This window comes from Lampetra planeri, chromosome 6, assembly GCF_965212315.1.
Source record: "Lampetra planeri chromosome 6, kcLamPlan1.2.h2, whole genome shotgun sequence".
Taxonomy (NCBI): Eukaryota; Metazoa; Chordata; class Hyperoartia; order Petromyzontiformes; family Petromyzontidae; genus Lampetra; species Lampetra planeri.
In genome coordinates this window covers 734,184-753,494 of record NC_136112.1, presented here as the reverse complement: position 1 = coordinate 753,494, position 19,311 = coordinate 734,184, and the positions used below count along the sequence as shown (strand labels likewise).

At 55.7% G+C, this 19,311-nt stretch overlaps 1 protein-coding gene across 2 annotated transcripts in view; it reads left to right on the top strand.

Moving 5' to 3' along the window:
* Positions 1-2,186: 2,186 nt before the first annotated feature.
* Positions 2,187-19,311, top strand: part of LOC144719317 (uncharacterized) — a 72,256-nt gene continuing 55,131 nt past the window's right edge. For both annotated transcript variants that reach the window (XM_078595153.1, XM_078595152.1), the window contains exon 1: positions 2,187-2,616. The gene's annotated coding sequence lies outside the window, so the exon portion shown is untranslated. The remainder of the gene's footprint in view (positions 2,617-19,311) is intronic.

Here is a 19,311-nt window from a genome sequence, read left to right as displayed (position 1 = left end):
TGGGAACCCGGTCGCGTGCAGTGTCGGTGGCTCCGTGGCTCCAGGTTGGGGAGGCTACGCAAAATCCACCCCATGTCTTCCAGTCTCGCGTGGTAAACCACTCACGTGCAGGTGGATTCGTTGAGCAAACGGAACGCGCTGACCGTGCCGTCAACGCGCATAGAGGCCCATAAGACTCAAACACATAAATACATTCGCATAGAGACCCAGCACTGGGGCATTATCATCGCCATCGTCACCAGTTATCACCGCTTCCTGCTAATTTTCATTTGGTCGCATGAACTCCGAAAGACCCATTGACTCTATTAGAGACCCATCAACTCTGAGAGAGAGACCCATAGACTCGCATCGAGATCCAGCACTGGTGCATGCCTCGTCATCAACCGCGTCATCAACCGCGTCACACGCCGTCTCTGTGCGTCGACCATCGGTGACTCCACCCCCGCACGTGGCTCTACCGCGAGACTGGAACCCCCCTCCCCCCCCCCCCGGGCCTGGGGCCACGCGACGCCACGGATCGTGAGGCCGGGCCCGGGCTGCCCTCGGGCCGGCGCCGGTGGTGTAGACTGACATGCAGGCATGTTTCTTTCGTGCGTTACTTCGATTTTAGTTTGTTTTGTTTTGTGTCGCTGACAGAGCGAGCCATGCCAAGGTGGCCTCCTCCGCCTTGGTTCTTATTTAACTCTTGACCCCGACTCTTAACCCTCTAACCCCTCCGGTGCTGTGCGTCGAGTGTTGTTTTAATTTATGTTCGGGTCACTTTTGTTTCAACGGTTCCGTTCCGAACCGGTTCCCCCGTTGAGTTCCGTTCCGCGCACGGGGGACTCGGCTCAGTCGGTAACGCGCCGCATCGAGAAGACGTCGCGGAGAGGTCACGTGAAGGAATCAAGCAAAGCATAAATAAATAAATCGCATTACTCATTTAACCTCGCTACAGCTTCCAGCTCCTGTGCTCTGTTACAAACCTGCGCTCAAACCTACACTCAAACCACACTCGCGAACGAGTCGTTCAGAATCTTTACTTAGATTGCAGAAGGAGAAATCCGATGAGCCATGAAGCTCTTTTTAACATGTCCAGTAGAGGTGGGTCAGCAAGTTACAACAACAAACAAAACAACAATCGATACATTCCTGCCGATGTTTCAGCTTTAAATGCAATGTTGGGCAAGACGTCGTCATGAGCATCATCCGTCACACTGCGCCTCGCATGCAGTACGCTCAGTGAATTCTCGTTGTTGCTACGACTCAACCTCTCTACCCACGACAGCTCCACTGAGTCTCAAGACTCCTGTTCAGGAGGGTCCTGGCAAGCTGAGTCGTTTGCAGGTGATTTCACAGCAGTGGATTGTGGTTGGTCCAATGCCAGTCACATATTGTGTGTTTCGCTCGAGGAGGATACTGATAAAAAGAATTTGCCACATTGGGAAAATTACCCCACGCTACCCCGCGTATATCACTACATATGCCGTGCCACGCCAGGCCACGCTACACCATGCCCAGCCACACCAGGCCACGTTACACCACGCGACACCACGCTACACCAGGCCATGCCACAACATGCCACCTTTCACCACGCCTGACCACGCCACGCCACAGCGGGTGCCACGTGACCCACGTCGCACGTGGCCGCGACGGCGCCGGCTGCAGCCCCACAGCGCGATGCCTGCCGCCAGAGAGAGCGTGGGACAACGTTTCGCCGAAAATTAAAACGACGAATTCGCCAAACTCTTTGGTTCTTTTCGGTAAAGTCACGTAGGTATAAAATAAAATAAATCACGACGTTTCGGGCGCAACACGAGGTCTCTGCAGGCCAATCGACCGAAACGTCGGGTTTTCATTTCCCCTATTCATCACGAGACGGCACATTCGCTGATTTTCTTTGTCGGGGGGGGGGGGGGGGCGGGGGGGGGGTTCCCGAGTGCGCGAGTAGCGCGACGGCCTCGCTGCCTGCAGCCTGCCGGCTCGCGGTGACGACGACTCGGGCCGGCCACGCGGGGAGGAGGAGGGGGGCTGGCGCGGGGGTGTGGGAAGTCACGCGCAGCCCCCCCCCCGCCCCCCCCCCCATGTGACAGCGCGAATTCCCCTGCACTCGGCTTGCGGCTCCCCTCCCATCTCCCTCCCCGCCCATCTGCCTCCTCTCAGCTCCACCCCCTCCCCTGCCCCCACCGCCTTCCTCCCCCGCGCCTCGCATCGCGTCCTCGACTCCGCGGAGCGAGCGCGGTCGCGCCGCTTCCTCGAGGCGGAGAGTCTCGGTGCGAGAGGCGCCTCCCCCCCTCCCCCTCGGAGCGGGAGCCGGGGGATCAGGAAGCTGGCATCGGGGACCAGGGAGCCGGGGTCTCGGGAGTGGGGTTTAAGGAGGTTGGAGATCCGTGAGCCGGGCATCGTGGATCAGTATTCGGGGACTGTGGTTCTGGGAGTCGTTGCTATCCCATTGCGCGAGAGGGTAGCGAGAGAGCTGCAGACAGGAGTGTGGAGAGGCGAGAGGGACCCAGGAAGAGGGAGAGGGGTTCGGACAGGGACCCCGTGGATCCCCGCTGACTCCACCGCTCCCAGCAACGAGGAGGAGCCCGAAGGCGCAATGACGCGTGGAGAAGAGCATCAGCCTCCATCACAGAGGTGAGCTCACAGACTCCCCGCCACCACCACCATGGGCTGCGTTCATTGTTCATCTCACACACACGTGTACACACACACACACAACAACAACAACCGCCATTCGCCACTAAGTGGCGGTGACGTCATCACGAACGCTTGTGCCAGGCCATGTGCACCTTGAGGCCACGTGAAGTGTCGAATGCCCGCTGGCAGGAGGTCACGGGGCAGACCCAGGTGCCACGGGTCGACTGACTGAGATGACTGGCTGATGCACCACCTGTGCCCTCTACTGTGCCAACTTGCTGTGCTTTAGCCACCCGGCGCTCCGCTCGTTGTTGTGAGCGTCGCTCCTCCGCCCTCCGTTGTTGCTGGAGGGCGACTGCATCCAACTGCCCAGTAGCGTCCTTCACGAGCCTCCTCCACAGAGGCCGATCTTGACACCGCTGATACCAGTCATCGGCAAGTCCACTCAGCTCCACGTCCTCTTGTACCACATCACTTCATCTCTTCTCTAGCCCGTGCCGCGCCCGTATAGCCCCCTCGATCCGGTCGAACAAAAGCTGTTTAGGCATGCGGTGGCTGGGCATGCGGGCTACATGACCCAGCCAACGCAGCCTTGCCTGCCGGAGGAGCTCACCGATGGGACTTTGCTCAGATCTTTCAAGGATTTGTGAGCGCCTCACACAATCCAGCCTGGTTAAACCCAGAATGGATCGTAGGCAGGCCAACCTAAATGTTTCCAACCGGCGAATATGCTCCATTAGGGAGGTCCACGTTTCGCAAGCGTAGATAAGGGAGGGAATGACTGTGGCCGAGAAGACCTGAAGCTTCGTGCGGAGCGACAGGCCAGGTAGCTTCCACACAGCGTTACGCAACCGATGAAAAGATTGCCGCTCGACTGATTCGGAGTGAGACCTCTGCTGTTACACTGGAGCCGGTCATAAGCACACTGCCCAGGTATGGGAAACTCTCCACTGTCTCCACTCCTGTCCCATCACCGATTGGGAGTTGTGGGGTTGGAGTGTCCGATGGTACAAAATACCCAGGCAGGTGCTTAGTTTCGGTGGGGCTGATGGTCAGGCCCCACCTCTTAGTGGCACGCTCCACTCTCAGCAGCAGCATCTCCAACTCCTCCTCTGAATGAGCAGCTATTACCAAATCATCGGCATACATAACGTGGTTGACCAATAGGGAGCCATCCCTTGATCGCACCCTGGCATCGATCAGCCTCCCATTATATCTGTACCAGATGGAAATTCCCCCGGTACAGCTATTGAAGGCTTCACGAACTACGCAGTCGAAATAGATGTTAAATAATGTGGGAGCCAGAGGACATCCCTGTCGCACCACAAGGTGTACAGGGAAAGGCTCCGACTCCCGGCCACGTAGTTTTACCCGGGCCCGCTCACCATCATGAAGGTCCTTAATGATCGTGAGCAGAGGGTCAGGGACTCCGAAAGCACGAAGAACAACCCAGAGCCCAGTCCTACTGATGGTATCATAGGCCTTGACCAGGTCAATAAAGCAGAGATGTAGGTCTTGTTGGAATTCCCTACACCTCTGCTGGAGCAGACGGACAGAAAATATGGCATCTGTGCAGGACCGCCCTTTCCTGACCCCACATTGGGGCTTTGCAATCCTCTCCTCAGCGTACCTGGCAAGGCGATGTTGAATAATCCTTGCCAGGACCTTTACCGCACACTGAGGAGTGAGATGCCACTGTAGTTGTTCCAGTCTGTGCAGTCCCCCTTCTTAAAGAGCATCCTTCCAATCCTGCGGAACCCGTCCAGTGGTCCAGTCTGTTGTTATGATGTCATGTAAGGCAGTCTGTGTACAAACGCCACCCTCCCTCAGCATTTCGTTTGGGATATCATCTCTGCCCCGTGCCTTTCCTGATCTCAGACTCTGGATCGCCTCCTAACGTTGAACTCGCTCATACGCCTTACGCTCACACTCGACACACACCACACACACTACACACACCACACACACTACACACACCACACACACCTGTACTCACCCCTGCGTACACACACACGATACACACTCTACACACACACACACCTGTACTCACCCCTGCGTACACGCACACTACACACACACACTACACACACACTAAACACACACACACTCTACACACACACTCTACACACTAAACACACACACACTACACACACTACACACACACTACACACACTACACACACACACTACACACACTACACACACCACACACACTACACACACACTACACACACACACACTACACACACCACACACACACCTGTACTCACACGCGCCGGTGTGAGGTTCACTCTCCCTCCCACCCGCCGCTCGAACCGCCCGCTACAACCACACAATAAGTGATGTTGGGGGGTTGTTTCATGATCACAGTCGGCCACGATCAATACGTGATGTTGGGGGTTGTTTCATGATCACAGTCGGCCACGATCAATACGTGATGTTGGGGGTTGTTTCATGATCACAGTCGGCCACGATCAATACGTGATGTTGGGGGTTGTTTCATGATCACAGTCGGCCACGATCAATACGTGATGTTGGGGGTTGTTTCATGATCACAGTCGGCCACGATCAATACGTGATGTTGGGGGTTGTTTCATGATCACAGTCGGCCACGATCAATACGTGATGTTGGGGGTTGTTTCATGATCACAGTCGGCCACGATCAATACGTGATGTTGGGGGTTGTTTCATGATCACAGTCGGCCACGATCAATACGTGATGTTGGGGGTTGTTTCATGATCACAGTCGGCCACGATCAATACGTGATGTTGGGGGTTGTTTCATGATCACAGTCGGCCACGATCAATACGTGATGTTGGGGGTTGTTTCATGATCACAGTCGGCCACGATCTACCCACTGCTGGATAATGAAGGCCTCCTCCTCCCCAAGTCGTCGCCATCTGTCGCGACGACTCGCTCCACGTGGCGCGTGCACGCGCGCCCACGTGCTCGAAGGTTTCTGGCACTGGGGGTCAAGTGTGGGTAGCTCCAAGACGTCTGGCCAACGTGGAAGAGTAGGCCAATATATACATATATATACCCTCCTCTGGAGAGCTTCCCTCGGGCTTCGCGAAGGCTCTTCCGCCAGCAGCGGAGTGTGTGGGCACTTTCAGGGCTGCGCCTTCATACCACACACGTGTCGGTGATGTGCACGGCTTCTTCTAACGCTGGGGCGCCGGACAAGCCCCTCTCTGTACCAGCGTGGACGGCACCCTCGTGGTGTTCACCTTCCGAAGCACTCGCTCGTCACCGTGGCGTGCGCGATGACCACCACCACCACGTGGCTTTTATTTCGTGTTGTGCGCGGTGCATTTCGCGCCACAGCGCGTGGATTTATAGCGTTTTATTCGTTTGTTTGCTGGTGACTTTGTGTATTTCATATCGGAATCGCCTCCAGTGCTGTTGCTGCTGGCGGCAATGAAAGTTGTTTAAAAGTCAAAGTCTGCTGTTCTGAACCAGCGCGGGTGGAAGCGCCGCTTCGTGATGAACGCGCTCGCTCCCCACGCCAGCTGGGGCGCACATCCACACACACACACAGACAAAGATCCCCCGTATAGCCCTTTGCCAAGCTGTTGCGGCAAGTGCTGTGGGGAAGTAGCACACGGCACGGGGTTGGGGGTGGGGGGAGTGGGGCGCCCAGTGACAAGAGTCGCCACTCTGTGGGTTGTTGTTGTTGTTGGCCGTGAGCGGGAATCGAGCTGTGGTGGCCCGGTTGGTAGCGCGGTGCGCAGCCCAGCCACACACAGCACGCACAGCAGCAGCCTTCGTATTGGACACGCGCGACGTTTCGGGCGCAGCAGGGAGATGCCGCTCTGAATGACGAGCGTGAGAGCCGCCCCTCTCGTCATGAGGGCGCGCAGGGCCCGGGAGACTCATACAAAACCCATAGTTAAACACAGGGACAGACTCTCACAGAGACCCATCGACTCGTATAGAGACCCACAGACAAACACAGGGACATACTCATATAGAGACCCATCGACTCATTTAGAAACCAATGACTTCCCTTCCATAATATTCATATCGCCCCTGGTAGTGCGAATCGCCTTGGGATGCTGTGGTATTGAGACTCCGTGTGAATCCACATCGTGTCGCGTTATGTTGCCTGGTGGAGACACGTGGTGATGCGGAGAAATAAAAGCGTATCTGTGAGATGGGGAACACACACACTCGCACTGCGTGTGTGTGTGTGTGTCACGCGCTGTGTGTGTGTGTGTCACGCTGTGTGTGTGTGTGTCACACGCTGTGGCACTGACTGCACCGCTATGTTCGCGTCCTCAAATGACCTCAATTAATGACATCAAGATATAAGCGAGGCACGTGGCGCGGGTCTCAGGTGAGTCCCCCCATCTCCCCCCCCCCTACACCTGCTCGCTCGCCCTTCAACGTGGGAGGCGAAACGTCGCGACGGAAAAGGGAGCAGCGCTCGCCACGACGATCCAGACAGAGCGGCGTCTCGGAGGTTTCTCCTCCTCGCGTTAGTCCCTCCTCGCGTTAGTCCCTCCTCGCGTTAGTCCCTCCTCGCGTTAGTCCCTCCTCGCGTTAGTCCCTCCTCGCGCTGTCCGGCAGCATCTCCGTTCTCGTGCGTACGGTCACGGCACTCGTTGAGCGAACGCGGCTGCCTTACCAGATGCCATTGGCAGCGGCACCGCCATCTTCATCATCGGCATCATCATCATCCACGTGACGGGGCCATGTTCCGAGTCGCCGACGGACGGGGATGAGTCGGCCTCGAGGTGAAGTGGCTGCCCCACGTCTCTGGCACGAGCGCGATGCCAGACGCAGGCGGGCCCAGCCGGCATCGTGCGTCTGGTCACGTCGAGTCACATTTGTGTCCCGGGCACGGCAAGGTCGCGGCTTCACCACGCGGGGCATTCGGTCACGCGGGGCATTAGGTCACGCTCTGTATTGGGACGCTGGTTGCAGCGGTCATTGGTAAACGATCGTCGTCGTTGTTGTTGCTGCCAACAACAACAACAACAGTACGCGCGCATGGGTCCCTAATTGATCGTGCGTGATGAGTGAAACTGCACAGCGCGCGCGTGTGGAGAGTGTGTGTGTGTGGGGTGTGTGGAGAGTGTGTGTGTGTGGGGTGTGTGTGTGTGGGGTGTGTGTGTGTGGGGTGTGTGTGTGTGTGGGGTGTGTGTGTGGGGTGTGTGTGTGTGTGGGGGGAGTGTGTGTGTGTGTGTGGGGAGTGTGTGGGGAGTGTGTGGAGTGTATAAGTGTGTGTGGGGTGTGTGTGTGTGTGTGGGGTGTGTGTGTGGGGTGTGTGTGTGGGGTGTGTGTGTGGGGTGTGTGTGTGGGGTGTGTGTGTGGGGTGTGTGTGTGGGGTGTGTGTGTGTGGGGTGTGTGTGTGTGGGGTGTGTGTGTGTGGGGTGTGTGTGTGTGGGGTGTGTGTGTGTGGGGTGTGTGTGTGTGGGGTGTGTGTGTGTGGGGTGTGTGTGTGGGGGTGTGTGTGTGGGGTGTGTGTGTGGGGAGTGTGTGTGGGGAGTGTGTGTGGGGAGTGTGTGTGGGGAGTGTGTGTGGGGAGTGTGTGTGGGGAGTGTGTGTGGGGAGTGTGTGTGGGGAGTGTGTGTGGGGAGTGTGTGTGGGGAGTGTGTGTGGGGAGTGTGCGTGGGGAGTGTGCGTGGGGAGTGTGCGTGGGGAGTGTGCGTGGGGAGTGTGCGTGGGGAGTGTGTGTGGGGAGTGTGTGTGTGTGTGGGGAGTGTGTGGGGTGTGTGTGTGTGTTTAGGCGTGGATGTTGACCACCTCGTGCGCTGCGCCGACCTCCATAGATGCTCGCTAACAGCACTTGCCCTCACGAGTGTGTGTCTATACGGGAGGTCTTCATCTTTGTGTGCGTGCAGCCGCGACTTAATTATTTTCGGCAATAATGAACCCGCCGTGGTGCATTGTCAGTGAGTCAGCGCCGACTGCGATCAATTACGCGCGCTGCCTTCATTAGCATACGCTAATTAATTAATTAATACTCGCCCACACTCATGATCTTCTCACAGCGTGGGATGCACTCACGCACGCGAACACAAAGATGCCCCGTGTAGCCTCCATAGACTGTCGGGGCAAGTGCCGTCAGCGAGCCGTCTGTGAAGGCCGGGATGGCACACGAGTTCACCACACATCGCGACAAGTGCTCATTTGAGACTGAGTCGACCGTGTGGAGGCCCAGATCCAGTTGATCGCTGGTGTTGGCCGTGAGTGGGAATCGAACTCGGGTGGCCGGGTCCGCAGCGCAGTGCACTGACCACTGCGTTACCGCTCTCCGCGAGCACACGCACGCACACACACGCACGCACACACGCACATACACACACGCACGCACACACACGCACGCACACACACGCACACACACGCACGCACACACGCACATACACACACGCACACACACGCACACACACGCACACACACGCACGCACACACACGCACACACACGCACGCACACACGCACATACACACACGCACACACACGCACACACGTTACGCACACGCACACACTCGCACACACGTTACGCACACGGACACACGCGAACACACGTTGTGCAAACATACACGCACACACACACACGAACACACGTTACGCAAACATACACACACGCACACACGTTACGCACACGTTACGCACACACGTTACGCACACATGTTACGCACACACGTTACGCACACACGGACATACGCGAGAAAGCTGGGAAACGTGTGCAGCTGCCCGGAAAACACGTGCAGCAGCAGCAGCTGCACCCACGTGGTCCCCGCTCTGCCAGAATTCCCCTCGGTTTTTACAGAGTTCTGAGCCAAGGATCAGAGCCCACGCAATGTTTCACCATCAACACTCGGCTGTGTGGAGCGCGGCTGGATGAGGGTGTGTGTGGGGAGCCGTGGCGCGGTGGTTAGCGCGCTGCGCTCTGAACCTGACCACTCGAGTTCGAGTCCCGCTCAGGGCCAACACCAGTGACGATTATCTGAATTGGTCCTGGGCCTCCCCTAGGTCGACTCAGTTTCAAATGAGTACCTGGTGCGGTGAGAAAACATCGCCACTAGGGAGACAAAGGCGGTCGGGCTTGGTGCTGACCAACCACCCCCTCGTGTGCCGTTCCGGCCTTCATTGGTGCTTGCTAACAGCACTTGCCCCAACAGTCTGTTACGGGGGATCTTTGTCTGTGTGTGTGCTTGATGAACAAGGCAGCGTTGATGACGATCCGGTGTCTGACTTGTGTCAATGTGCGCGTGTGATGAGGTCACGCGCGCGCGTGGGAGTTGATGTCACGTGGGGCGGTGAGACGCCGCGTGCGTTGATGCGGGACGAGTGGTGATGGGGTGGGGGGTGACGGTGGTGGATGAATTAATGAGGGTGGATGATGGGGGATCGATGCTACGGGTAGATGTGTGGGGGTGGATGATGGGGACGGGGTGGGAGGATTGGTGGGGGTGGTTAATGTGGGTAGATTATTGAGGCTGTATCGTTGGGGTGGATGAAGCGGGTGTGTGGATTGGCATGGATGGTGGCGGTGGAGCGGTAGGAGTTGGATGCTGGCTGGATGGTGCGGTAGGAGGTTGGATCTCGAGCGAGTGATCGCTGGTAGATGACTGTGGCTGGCCACGTGGGCCCCGGGGTTTGGCAGCGGAGCCGCTGGCCCGAGCTCGCGATGCCCCACTGAGCGAGCGAGCGAGGGAGCGCTGAGCTCACTCAGTGCGCGAGCGAGCGAGCGAGCGAGCGAGGGAGCGAGCGCTGAGCTCACTCAGTGCGCGCTTTCCACTTCCTCGGCCACAGCTGCTGCTGCTGCGAGAGCTCTCATGTCACTCGCACTGCATGCCAGCGCGTGTGTGTGCGTGTGTGTCAAGAGGTGTGTGTGCGTGTGTCAAGGGATGTGTGTGTGTGTCGACCTAGGGGGTAGGTCGACCCGGCCTCAAATGAGTACCTGGTGCGGTGCGTAAAGATCACTACTGGGGAGACAAAGGCGGCCGGACGTTGTGCTGGCCACCCACACTGTTAGCGAGTCGCATAGGTGCGACTCGCTAACAGCACTTGCACCGAACAATCTGTTAAGGCTATACGGCGGATCTTTGTCTTTGTGTGTATGTTGGGAATAATTTAGTCATTCATCCAGCAGAGCCACATTGAGTCGTAGGACTCTGTTTCAGGATGGTCCTGCTGCTGCTGTATTTTAGGTTTTTATTTGTAAGATGTTCTCAGCCAAGTAAATGATGAGCTGTGTTTGTTGTACACGCGGTCGCTGGAGCACCCGGCTAAAACCCTTGCGTGAGGGGGCAACGCTCGATCCCTCCTCGCAGAGCCGGGGTACAGCACCCCCTGGGGAAGGGGGTTGCGCACCATGTGTGCGGTGATCCACCAACCCCTAGCTGCCTTCACGGCACGGGATTACCGACAGCCACGTGCAGCAGGGCCACCAGCAACTCGCTGGGTGTGGAGGCGGATGCATATCTAGGTAGGGGTTCGGTGGTGAAGTATGTCGGGGTTCTGTGGTGAAGTATGTCGGGGTTCGGTGGTGAAGTATGTCGGGGTTCTGTGGTGAAGTATGTAGGGGTTCGGTGGTGAAGTATGTAGGGGTTAGGTGGTGAAGTATGTAGGGGTTCGGTGGTGAAGTATGTCGGGGTTCTGTGGTGAAGTATGTCGGGGTTCGGTGGTGAAGTATGTCGGGGTTCGGTGGTGAAGTATGTAGGGGTTCGGTGGTGAAGTATGTAGGGGTTAGGTGGTGAAGTATGTCGGGGTTCGGTGGTGAAGTATGTAGGGGTTCGGTGGTGAAGTATGTAGGGGTTCGGTGGTGAAGTATGTAGGGGTTCGGTGGTGAAGTATGTCGGGGTTCGGTGGTGAAGTATGTAGGGGTTAGGTGGTGAAGTATGTCGGGGTTCGGTGGTGAAGTATGTAGGGGTTAGGTGGTGAAGTATGTAGGGGTTCGGTGGTGAAGTATGTCGGGGTTCGGTGGTGAAGTATGTAGGGGTTCGGTGGTGAAGTATGTAGGGGTTCGGTGGTGAAGTATGTAGGGGTTAGGTGGTGAAGTATGTCGGGGTTCGGTGGTGAAGTATGTAGGGGTTAGGTGGTGAAGTATGTCGGGGTTCGGTGGTGAAGTATGTCGGGGTTCGGTGGTGAAGTATGTAGGGGTTCGGTGGTGAAGTATGTAGGGGTTAGGTGGTGAAGTATGTAGGGGTTCGGTGGTGAAGTATGTCGGGGTTCTGTGGTGAAGTATGTCGGGGTTCGGTGGTGAAGTATGTCGGGGTTCGGTGGTGAAGTATGTCGGGGTTCTGTGGTGAAGTATGTCGGGGTTCGGTGGTGAAGTATGTCGGGGTTCGGTGGTGAAGTATGTCGGGGTTCGGTGGTGAAGTATGTCGGGGTTCTGTGGTGAAGTATGTAGGGGTTCGGTGGTGAAGTATGTAGGGGTTCGGTGGTGAAGTATGTAGGGGTTCGGTGGTGAAGTATGTAGGGGTTCGGTGGTGAAGTATGTAGGGGTTCGGTGGTGAAGTATGTCGGGGTTCTGTGGTGAAGTATGTAGGGGTTCGGTGGTGAAGTATGTAGGGGTTCGGTGGTGAAGTATGTAGGGGTTCGGTGGTGAAGTATGTAGGGGTTCGGTGGTGAAGTATGTCGGGGTTCTGTGGTGAAGTATGTAGGGGTTCGGTGGTGAAGTATGTAGGGGTTCGGTGGTGAAGTATGTCGGGGTTCGGTGGTGAAGTATGTCGGGGTTCTGTGGTGAAGTATGTCGGGGTTCGGTGGTGAAGTATGTCGGGGTTCGGTGGTGAAGTATGTCGGGGTTCGGTGGTGAAGTATGTCGGGGTTCTGTGGTGAAGTATGTAGGGGTTCGGTGGTGAAGTATGTAGGGGTTCGGTGGTGAAGTATGTCGGGGTTCGGTGGTGAAGTATGTAGGGGTTCGGTGGTGAAGTATGTAGGGGTTCGGTGGTGAAGTATGTAGGGGTTCGGTGGTGAAGTATGTCGGGGTTCTGTGGTGAAGTATGTAGGGGTTCGGTGGTGAAGTATGTAGGGGTTCGGTGGTGAAGTATGTAGGGGTTCGGTGGTGAAGTATGTCGGGGTTCTGTGGTGAAGTATGTCGGGGTTCGGTGGTGAAGTATGTAGGGGTTCGGTGGTGAAGTATGTCGGGGTTCTGTGGTGAAGTATGTAGGGGTTCGGTGGTGAAGTATGTAGGGGTTCGGTGGTGAAGTATGTAGGGGTTCGGTGGTGAAGTATGTCGGGGTTCTGTGGTGAAGTATGTAGGGGTTCGGTGGTGAAGTATGTAGGGGTTCGGTGGTGAAGTATGTAGGGGTTCGGTGGTGAAGTATGTAGGGGTTCGGTGGTGAAGTATGTAGGGGTTCGGTGGTGAAGTATGTCGGGGTTCTGTGGTGAAGTATGTAGGGGTTCGGTGGTGAAGTATGTAGGGGTTCGGTGGTGAAGTATGTAGGGGTTCGGTGGTGAAGTATGTCGGGGTTCTGTGGTGAAGTATGTAGGGGTTCGGTGGTGAAGTATGTAGGGGTTCGGTGGTGAAGTATGTAGGGGTTCGGTGGTGAAGTATGTCGGGGTTCGGTGGTGAAGTATGTCGGGGTTCGGTGGTGAAGTATGTAGGGGTTCGGTGGTGAAGTATGTCGGGGTTCGGTGGTGAAGTATGTAGGGGTTCGGTGGTGAAGTATGTCGGGGTTCGGTGGTGAAGTATGTCGGGGTTCGGTGGTGAAGTATGTCGGGGTTCGGTGGTGAAGTATGTAGGGGTTCGGTGGTGAAGTATGTAGGGGTTCGGTGGTGAAGTATGTAGGGGTTCTGTGGTGAAGTATGTCGGGGTTCGGTGGTGAAGTATGTCGGGGTTCGGTGGTGAAGTATGTCGGGGTTCGGTGGTGAAGTATGTCGGGGTTCGGGGGTGAAGTATGTCGGGGTTCGGTGGTGAAGTATGTCGGGGTTCGGTGGTGAAGTATGTAGGGGTTCGGTGGTGAAGTATGTAGGGGTTCGGTTGTGAAGTATGTCGGGGTTCGGTGGTGAAGTATGTAGGGGTTCGGTGGTGAAGTATGTAGGGGTTCTGTGGTGAAGTATGTAGGGGTTCGGTGGTGAAGTATGTAGGGGTTCGGTGGTGAAGTATGTAGGGGTTCGGTGGTGAAGTATGTAGGGGTTCGGTGGTGAAGTATGTAGGGGTTCGGTGGTGAAGTATGTCGGGGTTCGGTGGTGAAGTATGTAGGGGTTCGGTGGTGAAGTATGTCGGGGTTAGGTGGTGAAGTATGTCGGGGTTCGGTGGTGAAGTATGTCGGGGTTCGGTGGTGAAGTATGTAGGGGTTCGGTGGTGAAGTATGTCGGGGTTCGGTGGTGAAGTATGTAGGGGTTCGGTGGTGAAGTATGTCGGGGTTAGGTGGTGAAGTATGTCGGGGTTCGGTGGTGAAGTATGTCGGGGTTAGGTGGTGAAGTATGTAGGGGTTCGGTGGTGAAGTATGTCGGGGTTCGGTGGTGAAGTATGTAGGGGTTCGGTGGTGAAGTATGTCGGGGTTAGGTGGTGAAGTATGTCGGGGTTCGGTGGTGAAGTATGTCGGGGTTCGGTAGTGAAGTATGTAGGGGTTCGGTGGTGAAGTATGTAGGGGTTCGGTGGTGAAGTATGTCGGGGTTCGGTGGTGAATTATGTAGGGGTTCGGTGGTGAAGTATGTCGGGGTTCGGTGGTGAAGTATGTCGGGGTTCGGTGGTGAAGTATGTAGGGGTTAGGTGGTGAAGTATGTCGGGGTTCGGTGGTGAAGTATGTCGGGGTTCGGTGGTGAAGTATGTAGGGGTTCGGTGGTGAAGTATGTAGGGGTTAGGTGGTGAAGTATGTCGGGGTTCGGTGGTGAAGTATGTAGGGGTTCGGTGGTGAAGTATGTAGGGGTTCGGTGGTGAAGTATGTCGGGGTTCGGTGGTGAAGTATGTAAGGGTTCGGTGGTGAAGTATGTAGGGGTTCGGTGGTGAAGTATGTAGGGGTTCGGTGGTGAAGTATGTAGGGGTTCGGTGGTGAAGTATGTAGGGGTTCGGTGGTGAAGTATGTAGGGGTTCGGTGGTGAAGTATGTCGGGGTTCGGTGGTGAAGTATGTAAGGGTTCGGTGGTGAAGTATGTAGGGGTTCGGTGGTGAAGTATGTAGGGGTTAGGTGGTGAAGTATGTAGGGGTTCGGTGGTGAAGTATGTCGGGGTTCGGTGGTGAAGTATGTCGGGGTTCGGTGGTGAAGTATGTAGGGGTTAGGTGGTGAAGTATGTAGGGGTTCGGTGGTGAAGTATGTCGGGGTTCGGTGGTGAAGTATGTCGGGGTTCGGTGGTGAAGTATGTAGGGGTTAGGTGGTGAAGTATGTCGGGGTTCGGTGGTGAAGTATGTCGGGGTTCGGTGGTGAAGTATGTAGGGGTTCGGTGGTGAAGTATGTCGGGGTTCGGTGGTGAAGTATGTCGGGGTTCGGTGGTGAAGTATGTCGGGGTTCGGTGGTGAAGTATGTAGGGGTTCGGTGGTGAAGTATGTCGGGGTTCGGTGGTGAAGTATGTCGGGGTTCGGTGGTGACGTATGTAGGGGTTCGGTGGTGAAGTATGTCGGGGTTCGGTGGTGAAGTATGTCGGGGTTCTGTGGTGAAGTATGTAAGGGTTAGGTGGTGAAGTATGTAGGGGTTCGGTGGTGAAGTATGTAGGGGTTCGGTGGTGAAGTATGTAGGGGTTCGGTGGTGAAGTATGTAGGGGTTAGGTGGTGAAGTATGTCGGGGTTCGGTGGTGAAGTATGTCGGGGTTCGGTGGTGAAGTATGTAGGGGTTAGGTGGTGAAGTATGTCGGGGTTCGGTGGTGAAGTATGTAGGGGTTCGGTGGTGAAGTATGTCGGGGTTCGGTGGTGAAGTATGTCGGGGTTCGGTGGTGAAGTATGTAGGGGTTAGGTGGTGAAGTATGTCGGGGTTCGGTGGTGAAGTATGTAGGGGTTCGGTGGTGAAGTATGTAGGGGTTCGGTGGTGAAGTATGTGGGGGTTAGGTGGTGAAGTATGTAGGGGTTCGGTGGTGAAGTATGTAGGGGTTAGGTGGTGAAGTATGTCGGGGTTCGGTGGTGAAGTATGTAGGGGTTAGGTGGTGAAGTATGTAGGGGTTCGGTGGTGAAGTATGTAGGGGTTCGGTGGTGAAGTATGTCGGGGTTCGGTGGTGAAGTATGTCGGGGTTCGGTGGTGAAGTATGTAGGGGTTCGGTGGTGAAGTATGTAGGGGTTCGGTGGTGAAGTATGTAGGGGTTAGGTGGTGAAGTATGTCGGGGTTCGGTGGTGAAGTATGTAGGGGTTCGGTGGTGAAGTATGTAGGGGTTCGGTGGTGAAGTATGTAGGGGTTCGGTGGTGAAGTATGTCGGGGTTCGGTGGTGAAGTATGTAGGGGTTCGGTGGTGAAGTATGTAGGGGTTCGGTGGTGAAGTATGTCGGGGTTCGGTGGTGAAGTATGTCGGGGTTCGGTGGTGAAGTATGTCGGGGTTCGGTGGTGAAGTATGTCGGGGTTCGGTGGTGAAGTATGTCGGGGTTCGGTGGTGAAGTATGTAGGGGTTCGGTGGTGAAGTATGTCGGGGTTCGGTGGTGAAGTATGTCGGGGTTCGGTGGTGAAGTATGTAGGGGTTCGGTGGTGAAGTATGTAGGGGTTCGGTGGTGAAGTATGTCGGGGTTCGGTGGTGAAGTATGTCGGGGTTCGGTGGTGAAGTATGTAGGGGTTCGGTGGTGAAGTATGTTGGGGTTTCGGTGGTGAAGTATGTCGGGGTTCGGTGGTGAAGTATGTCGGGGTTCGGTGGTGAAGTATGTCGGGGTTCGGTGGTGAAGTATGTAGGGGTTCGGTGGTGAAGTATGTCGGGGTTAGGTGGTGAAGTATGTCGGGGTTCGGTGGTGAAGTATGTAGGGGTTCGGTGGTGAAGTATGTAGGGGTTCGGTGGTGAAGTATGTAGGGGTTCTGTGGTGAAGTATGTCGGGGTTCGGTGGTGAAGTATGTAGGGGTTCGGTGGTGAAGTATGTAGGGGTTCGGTGGTGAAGTATGTCGGGGTTCGGTGGTGAAGTATGTCGGGGTTCGGTGGTGAAGTATGTAGGGGTTCGGTGGTGAAGTATGTAGGGGTTCTGTGGTGAAGTATGTCGGGGTTCGGTGGTGAAGTATGTAGGGGTTCGGTGGTGAAGTATGTCGGGGTTCGGTGGTGAAGTATGTAGGGGTTCGGTGGTGAAGTATGTAGGGGTTAGGTGGTGAAGTATGTCGGGGTTCGGTGGTGAAGTATGTAGGGGTTCTGTGGTGAAGTATGTAGGGGTTCGGTGGCGAAGTATGTAGGGGTTCTGTGGTGAAGTATGTAGGGGTTCGGTGGTGAAGTATGTAGGGGTTCGGTGGTGAAGTATGTCGGGGTTCGGTGGTGAAGTATGTAGGGGTTCGGTGGTGAAGTATGTCGGGGTTCGGTGGTGAAGTATGTCGGGGTTCGGTGGTGAAGTATGTCGGGGTTCGGTGGTGAAGTATGTAGGGGTTCGGTGGTGAAGTATGTAGGGGTTCGGTGGTGAAGTATGTCGGGGTTCGGTGGTGAAGTATGTCGGGGTTAGGTGGTGAAGTATGTAGGGGTTCGGTGGTGAAGTATGTAGGGGTTCGGTGGTGAAGTATGTCGGGGTTCGGTGGTGAAGTATGTCGGGGTTCGGTGGTGAAGTATGTAGGGGTTCTGTGGTGAAGTATGTCGGGGTTCGGTGGTGAAGTATGTAGGGGTTCGGTGGTGAAGTATGTCGGGGTTCGGTGGTGAAGTATGTAGGGGTTCGGTGGTGAAGTATGTCGGGGTTCGGTGGTGAAGTATGTCGGGGTTCGGTGGTGAAGTATGTCGGGGTTCGGTGGTGAAGTATGTAGGGGTTCGGTGGTGAAGTATGTCGGGGTTCGGTGGTGAAGTATGTCGGGGTTCGGTGGTGAAGTATGTCGGGGTTCGGTGGTGAAGTATGTAGGGGTTCGGTGGTGAAGTATGTAGGGGTTCGGTGGTGAAGTATGTCGGGGTTCGGTGGTGAAGTATGTCGGGGTTAGGTGGTGAAGTATGTAGGGGTTCGGTGGTGAAGTATGTAGGGGTTCGGTGGTGAAGTATGTCGGGGTTCGGTGGTGAAGTATGTCGGGGTTCGGTGGTGAAGTATGTAGGGGTTCTGTGGTGAAGTATGTCGGGGTTCGGTGGTGAAGTATGTCGGGGTTAGGTGGTGAAGTATGTCGGGGTTCGGTGGTGAAGTATGTAGGGGTTCGGTGGTGAAGTATGTCGGGGTTCGGTGGTGAAGTATGTCGGGGTTCGGTGGTGAAGTATGTAGGGGTTCGGTGGTGAAGTATGTCGGGGTTCGGTGGTGAAGTATGTAGGGGTTAGGTGGTGAAGTATGTCGGGGTTCGGTGGTGAAGTATGTAGGGGTTCGGTGGTGAAGTATGTCGGGGTTCGTTGGTGAAGTATGTAGGGGTTAGGTGGTGAAGTATGTCGGGGTTCGGTGGTGAAGTATGTCGGGGTTCGGTGGTGAAGTATGTAGGGGTTCGGTGGTGAAGTATGTCGGGGTTCGGTGGTGAAGTATGTCGGGGTTCGGTGGTGAAGTATGTCGGGGTTCGGTGGTGAAGTATGTAGGGGTTAGGTGGTGAAGTATGTTGGGGTTCGGTGGTGAAGTATGTCGGGGTTCGGTGGTGAAGTATGTAGGGGTTCGGTGGTGAAGTATGTAGGGGTTCGGTGGTGAAGTATGTAGGTGTTCGGTGGTGAAGTATGTCGGGGTTCGGTGGTGAAGTATGTAGGGGTTCGGTGGTGAAGTATGTAGGGGTTCGGTGGTGAAGTATGTAGGGGTTCGGTGGTGAAGTATGTTGGGGTTCGGTGGTGAAGTATGTAGGGGTTCGGTGGTGAAGTATGTCGGGGTTCGGTGGTGAAGTATGTAGGGGTTCGGTGGTGAAGTATGTCGGGGTTCGGTGGTGAAGTATGTAGGGGTTCGGTGGTGAAGTATGTCGGGGTTCGGTGGTGAAGTATGTAGGGGTTCGGTGGTGAAGTATGTCGGGGTTCGGTGGTGAAGTATGTAGGGGTTAGGTGGTGAAGTATGTCGGGGTTCGGTGGTGAAGTATGTCGGGGTTCGGTGGTGAAGTATGTAGGGGTTCGGTGGTGAAGTATGTAGGGGTTCGGTGGTGAAGTATGTCGGGGTTCGGTGGTGAAGTATGTCGGGGTTCGGTGGTGAAGTATGTAGGGGTTCGGTGGTGAAGTATGTAGGGGTTCGGTGTTGAAGTATGTAGGGGTTCGGTGGTGAAGTATGTAGGGGTTAGGTGGTGAAGTATGTCGGGGTTCGGTGGTGAAGTATGTCGGGGTTCGGTGGTGAAGTATGTAGGGGTTCGGTGGTGAAGTATGTAGGGGTTCGGTGGTGAAGTATGTAGGGGTTCGGTGGTGAAGTATGTAGGGGTTAGGTGGTGAAGTATGTCGGGGTTCGGTGGTGAAGTATGTAGGGGTTCGGTGGTGAAGTATGTCGGGGTTCGGTGGTGAAGTATGTAGGGGTTCGGTGGTGAAGTATGTAGGGGTTAGGTGGTGAAGTATGTCGGGGTTCGGTGGTGAAGTATGTCGGGGTTCGGTGGTGAAGTATGTCGGGGTTCGGTGGTGAAGTATGTAGGGGTTCGGTGGTGAAGTATGTAGGGGTTAGGTGGTGAAGTATGTAGGGGTTCGGTGGGGAAGTATGTCGGGGTTCGGTGGTGAAGTATGTAAGGGTTCGGTGGTGAAGTATGTAGGGGTTCGGTGGTGAAGTATGTAGGGGTTCGGTGGTGAA